Here is a 13,278-nt window from a genome sequence, read left to right on the forward strand (position 1 = left end):
TTTCATCTTGAAATTTTCATAGTTATGCGTTAGAATACTAATTTTAGATTTTTTTACCTCATCGGTACCTTCATGAGTGACTTGAAGTTTGTCCCATATTTCTTTGGCGGTTGTACAAGATGAAACTTTTCCGTATTCATCTGGTCCAAGAGCACAAAATATGATATGGATGGCTTTGGAGTTGAGCTAGAACATTTTTGTCTATCCTTCACTCCACAATCTTGGATGAGTGAGAGGCTTGATGTATCATTCTTCTACGACATTCCATGCTCCCATGTCACTTGCTTGAATGAAGTACATCATCCTATTTTTCCAATAGGCATAGTTAGCCCCATTGAAGAAATGAGGCTTGTTAACGAGCATCGAATCGAGACCGGAGTCGAAGTTTGAAGTAGAGGCCATTGATGACTTTGATTATCGATGTAACTCTTCCCGAATCGACTCAAGAGGCGATTAAACCTTCAAATGAGTTAGGCTTTGATACCAATTGCTGAGTTAATCGATTGACGAAATCGGCCAAGAGGGGGGTGAATTGGCAATTAAGATTTTGTGGAAGCTTTTGCAGAAAATTGAAAGTAATTGCATAGCGATTTAGAGTGGTTCGACCTTATCTATACACACTAAGGATTTTCCACAAATTCACTAATTTGTCTTTCTTTTGAGGACAAAGAGTAACCTTACAAACCCTCAAGAATTATATCCCAAATTCTTGAGAACACTCTCTCCCAAAGAGAACAATACAAATTTGCAAACTTACAAGGAAATCCTCACAAGGTAGATTGTTTGCACAATTCTAGAACAAGAAAAGAACACTAAAAAATAATTACAAATGAGCACAAATGGAGTTCTTGAAAGAAAAATGAATATTGAAAGGAAAATTGGCTTGATTTGCACAAACTTGGTATTTGATGCTTTCTCTCTTGTTTCTCTATGATTTCTTATTGATCAAAGGCTTTAGAACTTGTTTAAATACACATTGAATCACTTCTGAACGTTGGAGATGATTAGTGGAGATAATAGAGCCATTTAAGTGTGAAATCATTTAATAAAATAACTTGTAGCATGGGGGGAATCGGTACCCCTCATGGGGAATCGATTCCCTAAGTGTAAAATTCAAATATTTCGACCGTTGAACAGTAGGGGGAATCGATACCCCTGGGGGGAATCGATTCCCTCCGAGCATACTGGAATTCTCAGAGCCAAACCATTCAGGGGGAATCGGTACCCCCTTGGGGGGAAATCGGTTCCCTCTGGACAAACTGTAATTTTTGGCTATGAAACAGTTCGAAATACTTTGTAAATTTGTTTTAAAATTATTTTACTATTAAAACTTAATTTTACACTTTAGTAAGGATTTAAAATAAACTTTGAAATACTTTGAGTAATATTTTGATATTTGATTAATATATTGAATGTGCTTAGAAAAATCTTTTTGAAAATTAAAATTCTTTTAATTTAATTTGCTATATCGAAACATCAAAATGTTTTCAACATAATTCTTCCCCAAACGTAACCGACCACGAATCCCTTTTTATTTTTAAAAAGAATGAATTTTTGGTTAAACGCATACCGGTTTATCTTTTGACTGATGTTTTCTTAAAAACTCTTTTAAAAGATAATTTTTAGGTATTCGACCTACCTAACCCAAAAGACCGATGGCGACTCCAAAACATTTCATTAAAAACCATTTATTTATTCACATACTTTCCCGCCAAGTAAAAATTCGTACCCGGGAGAAAATCGGTTACGACAGCTTGGCAGCTCCGCTAGGGATGCTGGTCAAACCTATGTCGATTATATATTGTCTCTATAATTAATTAAGAATTCAATTTTATTTAATTTATTATTCTTTTGATTTCTTTCAATTTTTTCCTTGTATATTAATGTTTTAATTTGCTTTTTAGATATTATTTTTGTGTGAACATTTCTCCTCACACACAACACTTGCATTGCATAAATATAAGCTCTATAATTGAGATATTTCCTTTTAAGTGGGAGTGAAAGAGACATCTTCGTGAGAATTTATTCTCCGTGTTAGACCTAGTGAGTAACTTTCGGGGTTCATATATCCTATGTCTTTGTGAGGATTTATTCTCTGTGTCAGGCATAGGGAAATGTGTCCCCTCGAATTGAACTCGATCCGCTTTAAGTCTGTAATGGACCAGAATTGAGGGTTTGACAGCTCAAGGGGGCACCAACAAGGACAATTCGAGTACCTTTACTCCTAGAATTGAAACCCTGCATATAATAAACCTTAGAAATTCTCCTGATCTAAGACAATGCTGAAACTCTGTCTATAGGTGTATACAAAGAAGAAATAAGCTCTAGCTTTTAATTTTTTTTCTGAATAAATGCATGTGAACTAGTAATCATACGGTTAGGTTAATTTTTCCAAACAAAGCATGGAACTAGAAAGAATAAGGATATGATACCATGATAAATAAGAATATTTTTTTCTATTAATTGGTACTAACCATTTTATTTATTTATTTTGTAGATACATTTTATTTTTCTTTAACTTGTTTATATTGATTTCTTGTGCTTGCATTGCATGATCATGACATAACCAGAAGGTGTTGACTCGAGAGAGTGTTCATCAAATTGAAAAGTTTTCATAAATGGACAAAAAGTTTTATGATCAAGCAAACTATGACGCAGCCAAGGAAAGACATCCTGAGGAAACTCTGAGGATAGAAGAGAGCTATGCACACAAAGATCCTGTTAGATTAATACCAAAAGTATTCCACAAAGATCCTGTTAGATTGATACCAAAAGCATTATACGGTAAGAGTATCAGTTGGGGCATTCAGAATAAAGGAGGTTTTTATGAAGCTCAAGCATGTTATTTAAAGGATCAAAATAAGAAATTGAGCAAAGAAATGGAAACCATGTATGAAGACTTCCAAAAGATCAGTCAAGCCTTTCAAAATGCTGGCATATGAAACACCCTAGAAGAGTGGATAACAGGGGGTCACCAAATTAAAAAAGAGCTGCAACATACATGAAGATCTTGTCCAAGAACTCCGTAACCATGAAGATTCTCTCATAAGGGAGAATGAGCAACATTGCCTACAACTCCGAGAATTAACACAGAAGATGAAGGAAAAAATATAATGTCATGGAAGAAGCTGCTGTCCAGACAAGTGATATGGCTCATAAGCTGATAAACTTAGCTGACTTTACAAGGAATTGAAGCAGATTGATAACTCAACTTTTGAGCATGAATGGAAACTAACTTGGCTTTGGAGAAGTTAGGAGTGAAAGTTATCCCTATATATAAAGTTTTGTTTGATGTACCGAAACTTTTGTGTTCAATGAAGGCTGTTTTAAGATGATGACTCTTGAGTAACACCTTTTTCATACATGCATTTGCATTTTGCATCTTTGCATTTTTATTTTGCATTAGTACTTTTATGCTTGTTTTTGTATTGCACAATTTGCATTCTTATTTTTGCATTTATACATTTTTTGCATTTTCATGCTACATTCACATCTTTGCATTTGTATTTGCATTTTGCTTCTTTTCATTTTTACGTTTGTATTTACATTTTCATTTTTGCATTTGTATCTTTGCATAATTATATTTTGTTTCAAACTATTTTACATGCATTTAATCATGAAAATATGGGAATAATTCGTGGATGATTCCATGACAGAATTTTCGAAATCAAATTTGAGCTAACTTGGTCTTCCTAAAGAATGATAAGAGCCATGAATGAGATTTTAGCAAGGGTTGATAGAATCGAGAAACTGCAAGAGAAACTTATCAAGACTCAACAAGAAATGACTAATCATGTAAAAAAGTTTCAGGATGATTCAAAAGAACAGATAACCAAATTTATGGACATGAAGAATGATATGATCCATAGAGATAAACCCTTAGAGGATCCCGTTGTGAAGGCTGTGAATAAGGTTCTGAATGATAATGATGAGTTCAAAGTGATATTGTCTGATGATCAAGAACCTATTAGGGAGCATGGTAATTCAAGACAACTTCAAGATTTGGTCCCAGGGGGCTTTGGTGAATTGATGGTGAATGAAGAATCCATGAAAGAAAAAAATTCCCTTGTGAGAGATAAGTTTTACCCAAAGAAGAGGGGCATAGAAAAGGGTCAAAGGTTGATCCAGAAGAAAAAGAATATGCAGGGTTTTCAATTCCCTCCCTTCCACTTTTCGAGTGAAAAAATGCATTCAAAAATGCTCTCAGCAGAATTAATTACTCCATTATATGTCCAGCCATAGTGGCCTCCAAATAAAAAATGGACCTATAAGGAGGTTCCCTGGATAAACAAGACTGGAACTCCAGATTGTTTAGCTAAGGTTCTTAGTAACCTTGAAGGAAATTTCCAAGATCTTTTAGAACAAGTAATTCAAAAATGCAAGGTAAAAAAAGGGGTTAAGGTTCAATGCTAAAAAATCGTTGCCTCAACAGAGACTAATGTGATCAAATCCTGTGAAGAATATCAGATACAAGAAAATGAGAAAATAAATCAAAGTAAAAAAGCTCCCATGGATGCAATTCGAGATTAGCCCATAGGTCTAAGAAAGAATGGGGCAGATGTAACCCAAAAGACACCTATATCAGATTTTCTAAAAACATGTAAGGCAATGGGCAGTTTAAGGAGTCTTGTGAATACTACCCCAATTGTAGTTGCAACGAGCATTCATAATCCACACGATCACAAAAGAGCAATTAGTCGTTCAGAACTATCACAGAAAGTGAAAGTCTCTCGATCGAGAAAAACTTTGAAGGTGTTTCAAGAATCTATCTCAGATATGTATCCTCATTTGGTTAAAGGTCAATACATTACACCAAGATTGGTGAAAGTGTCACCAAAGCCTTATGCCCACTGTTATGATCAAAATAGCTTCTGTAATTTTCACTTAGAGGGTAAAGGGGCATTCAACAGAGAATTATTGGCCACTGTTAAAGGAAATAGAGACGCTCGTTGACAAGGGAGTCTTGACACAAGAAATGATCAAGAAATGGGGGGCAAATAAGGATAAAAATCCTGGGCCAAGTACACACCCAACATTCTAGGAATGATAGAGCAAGCTAAATAAACTAGTGGAAGTTGTTATCTACCACTGTAGTACTTTCTATTTTCAGCATCTTGTTTGAATATGTTTTTGTTCCTTTATCCGCCTTCTTGTGAGAAATAAATTTGTGTTGTTTTTATGGTTATGAGCAAGGAATCAAATTTTAATATTGAAGTTTTAAGTATCAAGTAAATTAAATATTCTTTTAATTTTTCAAAAGTTATAGATTTTTGGCAAGTGGTAAAATTATACCTTTCATATCCCATCCAACGCCAATTACTTGACCCTTACAAAAACCAAATCCTGACACTACATTTATTTGAGACTATGAAGTAATGTCTCTACCCATTTTTGAGACACCAAATCCAGATGTTTACCTACTTGGGTAGAGTTGATTAGTTTATAACATTCCACCAAATACACGACTTCAGAAGTCACACATTTGTCCTTCTAGATATAAAACCATCATACTGGTAAAACCAAAACCTAAAAAGAACCAAACTTTCAATTATCTGTGAATCTTCATGCAAGAAAAGACAAGATGAGGCATCATGGATCAACATGTCAAAGAGAATTTCGAGTAATTAGGGCATGCTCGAAGCAAGAAGAAAAATATATCCTTTGGTGTCCCCATTTGAGCATAATTTTTTTTTCTTTTCTGATTCAACCTTAACCAAGGATCACCCTCCACATTAAAAGGCAAGAAGAATGATATCTGCTCACATGAATAAAGATTGTCAATATAGTTTTATTACGAAGGCAAATCTTCATGAAATAAAGAGAGTTTTGAACTACAAGGTAGGTCAAATACAAAGTGATTGAAGATCAAATCCAGACAAGATGAAAGAATTTCTGAAATACAAGAGGAAAAGGAGGTTCTCAAAGCAATTGAAGTCCTATACTCATTTATCATAAAAAAAGAAGAGAAAAAAAATAAAAAACAAAAGATGAAAAAGATGAAAAAGAAAACAAAAAAATTGAATCAAGATGGGTGACTCATTGAGCCTCAAGCTACAAGGTTGATCAAGTACAATTAGTTCAAAGATTCATATTCAACAAGAAGAGCAAGAAATGAGGAATATATTATAAAATGGAAATGAACCAAAAAATTGACAGTCTAGAAGGATCCAAAAGAAGAATGACAAATAGCAAAGCATATCCAAGTCAAGCAAGGCAATATTAAATGCATCATAATAAATTGATCATTGGTTCAATTACCCTTAAACACTTGTTTGAGCCTTTTTATCCATTTCTTTCATAACCATGAGCTCTGACCTACGTTACTTACCTGAAAAGTCCATTATAATCATACATGAATTTCTATGTGAAAGAGACTATCTTCAGATTTGATTCAGCCTCTCAGGATTGATTTTTATTTGCAAAAATTGGTTTTTTAAAAATATTTAATGCATGATATGAAAAATGCTAAAAGGGGATTCAAGATGTAAAATTTCTAAATAACATCTTGAAACCAACGGATTTTTAATGATTAATTAAATGATATAAAATTTTAATTATATATATTTAGAACTTTTTAATAGACTATTTGATAAAAAAATAGAAATGTAAAAACTAAAAATTATATAATATTTTTTTAAAACAATTAAGTCAATCATTACTGATAAAAATATAATTTTTTAAATAAAAATACTAAAAAAATCTAATTGTAAAGTATAAAATTGAAGTTAAACTTTGAAATAGTAAAAGTCGTTTGGAATATTGAAACCAAATAATTGGTTTATCCTTCACTTTCTCTCAATGAAAGAAAGAACAGCCCAAGAATTTGAAGTCCAGCCCAGAGTCGGAATAAGGATGAAAAGCTTTTTCTCCTTCTTCAGTGGTTCACGCTTCTGCTACCTTCGTTGTCGTCAATGGAGTCTTCGTCTTCATCAAGTTTTCTTTCTCATTGGAATTATCTAAATTTTCTTCTATTCCGTCCGATTCTCGCTATCCTGTTCGTCCTCTCCTTCATCATACTCTGTAATTTCTCTCTCTCGATTCGCTCTTTTTTTATTCGTAATTTAAGGATTTCGTTTGCTGATGATTATCGTTTTACTATTCTTGGAATTTATTCACAAAATTATAGGGTGGTTGTTGGCATGGAAGTTAGTTCTGGTACACGTGCCACTGGTTCAAGAAATTTTCGGTTTGAAGAAAAAAAGGGCTAAATCTAAGCCGCCGCCTCGTCGGTTTTCCAGATATTATAACAGCATCAGTGCTCATAATTCGACTTCTCAATAGGTAATTTCCTTATTTTGCATCTGACTTATCTCAGCTAATTCTTTCTCCAATAAATTGGGCTTAATTCTTTCGAATTAGATTTATGTATTATTTAGTTAATAAAGCACGTAGTTTTCTTAGAAGATGTTAATTAAGATGAAGTTGATATGATCGATTGAATTTTAGGTAGTGTGAACTCAAATTCTGGAAATTGTGAGAAATTTTTTGTATGGCGTTGGGGGTTTCTTGCTATGCATTGCACGCTACCCATTTTTTGGATTTCCGATTTTGGTCATTCGGTAACTGTTTGGGATGCATTAAAAGAGGATTCTTTATTTTCAAGTACACAAAAAAGACCATAGCCAATCTTTAATTCATGAATGAAAGAGGTTTAGCCAATGTTTATTTTACATTTTTCTTATGCAAATTCTTAATGTTTGTTAGTTAAAAGAAACTTGCATAATGGTTAGGATTGTTTTCCTTTGCACTGTGTTACCTTTGCTTGTCGTTTCTTTTTTAAAGTGCCCGACGCATTTTCAGACATGAATACGGATATGGTATTTGAAAGATATGGAAAACAATTTAGTATGCTTATGTCAGAAACATAACCACTAAACCCTCAACCTCGAGTTCAGATAACATAGGTACAGCCCTCCTCTTACTGTGAGTTATCTAAAGGTGTGCTTAGTTGTTAGCGGAGGAAAAGAATATTATAATGTTACATTTGTCAAAATGGCTGTAGTTCACGCTATCATTTCGAACCTGCATGGATCAGAATCTTCCCTTATATTTGAAAGAGATAAAATGACTTTTCTGCACGACTTGATTTGAGAAACAAAATGTTTTGACACAACATTCTTCCGCAATCTGTGTGGACCTTCTGCAGATGATAGCAGCCCCAGAGCTCTGTAAACCTATTCTGGCAGTGTAACATGATAAAAAAAAAGACATCTCAATTCCTAAATGCTTTGGAGGACGATATAGGGATCTCAGTTGTCATAGCAAAATAAAGTTTCATTAATAATAGGTTAATGTAAATAGAGGGATTGATGTTCAAGAATGTTGTTTTTGCCTTTTGTGAATTGATAGTCAATGGTTGTAAAGAATTTGGTTATTGAAAATATATGATGATTATTAAAAAGTTTAGCCTCTCTTGTTCCATTTGAAATGGAGTTATTCCCACAACTCTAGCAGTGGTTAGGTAACACCTGCGTTTGCAAGTGAAGCCTACAAGTTTTGTTCTATGAGGGGTATATTTGCTGAATCAAGATCTAGTGTATCCTTAACTTAGATTCAATCTCTCCTAATGTGATATTACTCTCTTGACACGTCCAAAGCTTGAAACTTGGACCAAACCCTCGGGAAAATTTTGAACAGAGACAAAAACCACATTGTACCGAAGTATCTCATATTTCCACTGACAATAGCCTCTGTTTAAACTCTAGTTATGGCCTTTAAACAGATCTAATTTTCTCATGTTTTTACATCATGCTGATTAGTAGTTAAACAACCGGTTGTCTAGTGGAATGCGATATTAGAATTTTTAGGCAATGTCAGGTGTTCAAATTTTGGCTTATAAACAAAGAAAATTGAGTTGGAAGGGCCTCCTCCTGTTGGACCTATACAGTACATGATCTGGTTTAATTGACTAAAAAATGCTTTTGTTCTAATGCAACAGCAAGAATACATTCGATAGTAGGAAATGCAGGCCTTTGTCTTATGGGTAGATGGAAAGATGAAAGATATAACTTTACATGAGAAAAAAGAAAGATTTTCCATGTATATCAATACGGTTAACAACTTAATTGAAGGTGAATGATAATGAGATAAATTCATCGATATTTAATGTGATCGTAACCTTTAATCATACTAAAAAATCATAATTCAAATCAAAGATATACCTTTACATGAGTAAAAGAAAGATTTTTCATGTATGTCAATGCGGGTAACAACTTAATTGAAAGTGAATGATAATGAGACAAATTCATCGATATTTAATGTTATCGTAACCTTTAACCATACTAAAAAAATCATAATCCAAATCAATGATATGCCTTTGCATGAGAAAAAGAGAGATTTTCCATGTATGTCATGCTGTTAACAACTTAATTGAAAGTGAATGATAATGACGTAAATTCATCGATATTTAATGTGGTTGTAGCCAGAGATTTAAATAGTGTTTGTAGTCGTATTTTCGGTTGCGTTGTGTTTATCGCGGTTGCGGATATAACGGATATCACCGTGGTCATTGCGGATATTACAGTCATGTTTTTTTTTTTAAATTTCGCACAATTTATCCTAAAACATAATAATCATAATATTAAGGAGTTATTTTAGGTTAAATTAAATTAAATTAAAACTAAAGTTTATATTCTAAAATAAGGATTAAATTATAAATTCTTAAAGGTGAGAGGGTGACAAATTAACATATTCCTTAAAATATATTCTAGAAATTGTTTAAAATAATTATAAAAAAAAAGGAAATGTAAGTGGGACTCGGACAGCCCAAACATGATTTTTTTTTTTACTTCAAAATTTCCAGAAGCTCTCTAATTCACCCAACTCTCCCTTAACCTTCCGGAGATTTCCATCAGCCCAAACATTATTTTTGTTTTTTTTACTTCAAAATTGACAAAAGCTCTGTAATTCTCCCAACTTTCACTTAACCTTCCATTTTTTTTAAAATAATTCCATCGAGTTTCTCCTCCCTGGCTTGTCTTGATCTAGGGATATTTTTTCTTTTTAATTCTTCTAAACTTAGATCTAGGGATTTTTTTTCTATACACTTAATAAAAAAAACCATTTGCTTTTCTTGATTGTTTTACCTTGTCAAATGGAAGCCGAAGGCCCGAAGCTCGTTCGTTCCTGCTCAACTTTCCTAGCTTGTCCCCTTCTCAATTTGTCCTCTTCCCGGTTTGATCTTTGCCTTGATGAATGGTGACTCTTATTGATATGCTCGATTGCTCTCTATTTTTTTTTTTGAGTTTTAAGAACTTTTTTTTATAATGGTTGTTTGCAATTTGATTGATGTGACACCAATTCAATTCATCAACACCATTTAAATTGAGTGTGGAACTTTGGATTTTTTTATTTTGTACTAGTTTTGTAGATTTTTTTTCTTCATTCTTTTCAATTAACTTTTGCTGTTTTTTTTTTTTTGCTTTTGCAAGAATGTAGACAGCAGGGAATATATTTCTTAAATTTTTGGATGAGAATTTCAACTTTTTTAAGTTCTATTTTTTTCCAGTAACGATTGAATAATGGGAATAGCGTCCCGTTATTAGTGTTATTTACCGTTAAAAAATAAATTGCAACCGCAATAAACCACTATCTTTGTGACTCTGCTACCCGTAATACTTTTCACGAATATCGATTTCGGACGTTAACGCTATCGCTAAATAACAGCCATTATTACGGTTGCATCTTGCTATTTAAAACCTTAATCGTAACCTTTAACCATACTAAAAAATCATAATCCAAATCAAAGATATGCCTTTACATGAGAAAAAGAAAGATTTTTCATGTATGTCAATGTATGTCAATGTGGTTAACAACTTAATTGAAAGTGAACGATAATAAGATAAATTCATCGATATTGATCGTAACCTTTAACCATACTAAAAGAACATAATCCAAACACATTGTTAAGTACGTTCATTCAAAGTTTAGCAAATACAGATTTGAGTAGTAGAAAACTGGTTGAAAATGAATGTGAAAAACAACACAAGAGACTACCACCGTAACAACATAAGAGAATCATTACAACAAAGGATGACAAAGAAAACACTTTTGCACCACAACTTATTAAGGAAATAACTCAATAAGGGACCTTATACCTAAAATATGATATATGTTATAGTGGGTAAACCTTGCATCACAAAAGAGCTTCTTCCATTGTTGTTCGTCTCGTTCTTTACCATCAACACAAACCATCATCTGCATGTCAAAGAACAGTTTTGTTTCCTCCAAATCTTCATTTCTCATTATCATTTCTATAATTATCACTTTGCCTCCCTTTTCTTTCTTCCCAATTGCCTCTTTACATCTCTCTAGTATTTTTACACAATCTTGGTCACTCCAATCATGCAATTATTTACATAATCAACAGATGCAAGAGGTTAAATTTTAATGGGTAAATTACACGTTTAGTACTTATACAATCAGTTTTGGCCCGTTTTAGTACATAAAGTTTTAATTTTTTAAACCATACCTAAAGTTTAGTTTTTGTTTCATTTTAGTATTCCGGCATTAAAAACTTTAGTTTTTGTTTCATTTTAGTACTCATTCAAAATTTAACGTTAAATTTTGAAAAATTGAAAGTTTAGGTACTAAAATGAACCAAAACTGAGAGTTTATGTACTAAACGCATTAAGTTTTTAACGGTGGGTACTAAAATGAAATGAAAATTAAACGTTAGGTATGATTTTAAAAAAATTAAAAGTTTGGGTACTAAAACGGACCAAAACTAATAGTTTAAGTATTAAATGCATAATTTATTAAATTTTAATTTTCAGGTCGAGATCAATTGTCTAAGTTAGGGTTTAAAGGAGAAAACACAATAACAAAAAATATCTCTAACATTTAACTAAATAGTCTTTTATTTTTTATTTTTTTAAGAGTATTTTGACTTTTAGTATTTCATTTTGGGACGACAAGTTCCTTCGTAAATATAAACAATTAATTAACAAATTGTCAACAAGAGAGAGGTTTTTCTTTTACTAAAATAAAATATTGGGTCAAAATATTCGAATAAAGACCAAATAATTATTTCCTCATATAATAAAGATTTTTTTACTTTAAAATAAAATGGTGGGTCAAAACATCTTAAAATTCAATAAACTATTACGGGAACTTTTTGGCATGCAAAAAAAAAAAAAAAAAAGGATTGAAGTCGTGCAAATCCTACACTACTAACCTTGAGCATGATTACATCTCCATGGGGAACTTGTTCAAGCATGTTTCCTCCAAGATACTTCAAATTTTCACTTCCTTGCAAGCCATTCACAACATGGGGAAGATCAAAGACTGTGAACTCCATTTCTGGAAAAGTCTTAGCAAGCACCTTTGCTATGGTTCCCGTCCCACCACCAACGTCAACCACCGACTTCATCCCCTCGAAAACTCCTTTTCACTTACCAAGCACCGCCCTCGCCGCCACAAGACCATCACTGGCCATCGCATCATTAAAGAAATGGTTCAGTCTCGGCTCGCGTCCTGCATAATCCCACAACGTCTCCCAGTGAGCCGCGATGAATGCCGAAGGGTGGTCGTCGTTTTGGTGCCAACCACTTAGATATTCCCACGGTTTCATAAAAACCGGGTCAAGCATTGCGAGTATGAAGGGCCTTGAACTCATCGGATTGTCCTTTCGGAGAAGACGAGAAACGGGAGTGAGGGCATAAGCTTTTTGTCTGTCGTCGGTTTCGGATTCGGAAAAGAACCCGGAATGAACTAGGATGCGCATGAGCCGGTGGAGATAATGGAGTTTCGAGCAGTGGATGCGGAGGGCGGGGGCGAGGTCTGAAATGGTGATGGGTTGGCCGCCGCCATGGTTGTGGATGATGTCGGGTATTTGTAGTTCAACGGCACACTTGAGTGACATTGAGCTCATGAATCTGAATGTATAGTTCCAAATATAAGCCTGTGACTGAAGCAACTCATCGAGATCAATCTCGTCTCCTTTCATCAAATCCATTTTGGTTTTCGTTTTACAAGTACTTGGTTTTGCTGAACCGCAAAATCTTTATATCTATTTATAGTGCTTGTTTGATTATAAGCTTACCACCAAGAAAAATATATGGACCAACAATAATTAAGGAATTGTTTCTTTTAGAAAATTTTAAGTTTTTATTGTTAAATAATTAAAAAAAAATTAGTAGATATTATTTTATAATTATTTTAAATTAATAAAAAATTTAAATTTTCATAACATATATTATCGTTTGTTATAATTTAGTTAACGAATTGTTAATCCGATTACTTTAATTACTTTGATGACACAATTAATTAGTCAAAAAG

The 13,278-nt window shown here is 33.2% G+C and overlaps 1 pseudogene; it reads right to left on the reverse strand.

The window, feature by feature from the left end:
• Positions 1-11,064: 11,064 nt before the first annotated feature.
• On the reverse strand, positions 11,065-12,952 carry LOC120146017 (annotated as a pseudogene).
• Between the last annotated feature and the right edge of the window lie 326 nt (positions 12,953-13,278).

Source organism: Hibiscus syriacus, unplaced genomic scaffold (genome assembly GCF_006381635.1).
Source record: "Hibiscus syriacus cultivar Baekdansim isolate YM2019G1 unplaced genomic scaffold, ASM638163v2 tig00110895_pilon, whole genome shotgun sequence".
NCBI lineage: Eukaryota > Viridiplantae > Streptophyta > Magnoliopsida > Malvales > Malvaceae > Hibiscus > Hibiscus syriacus.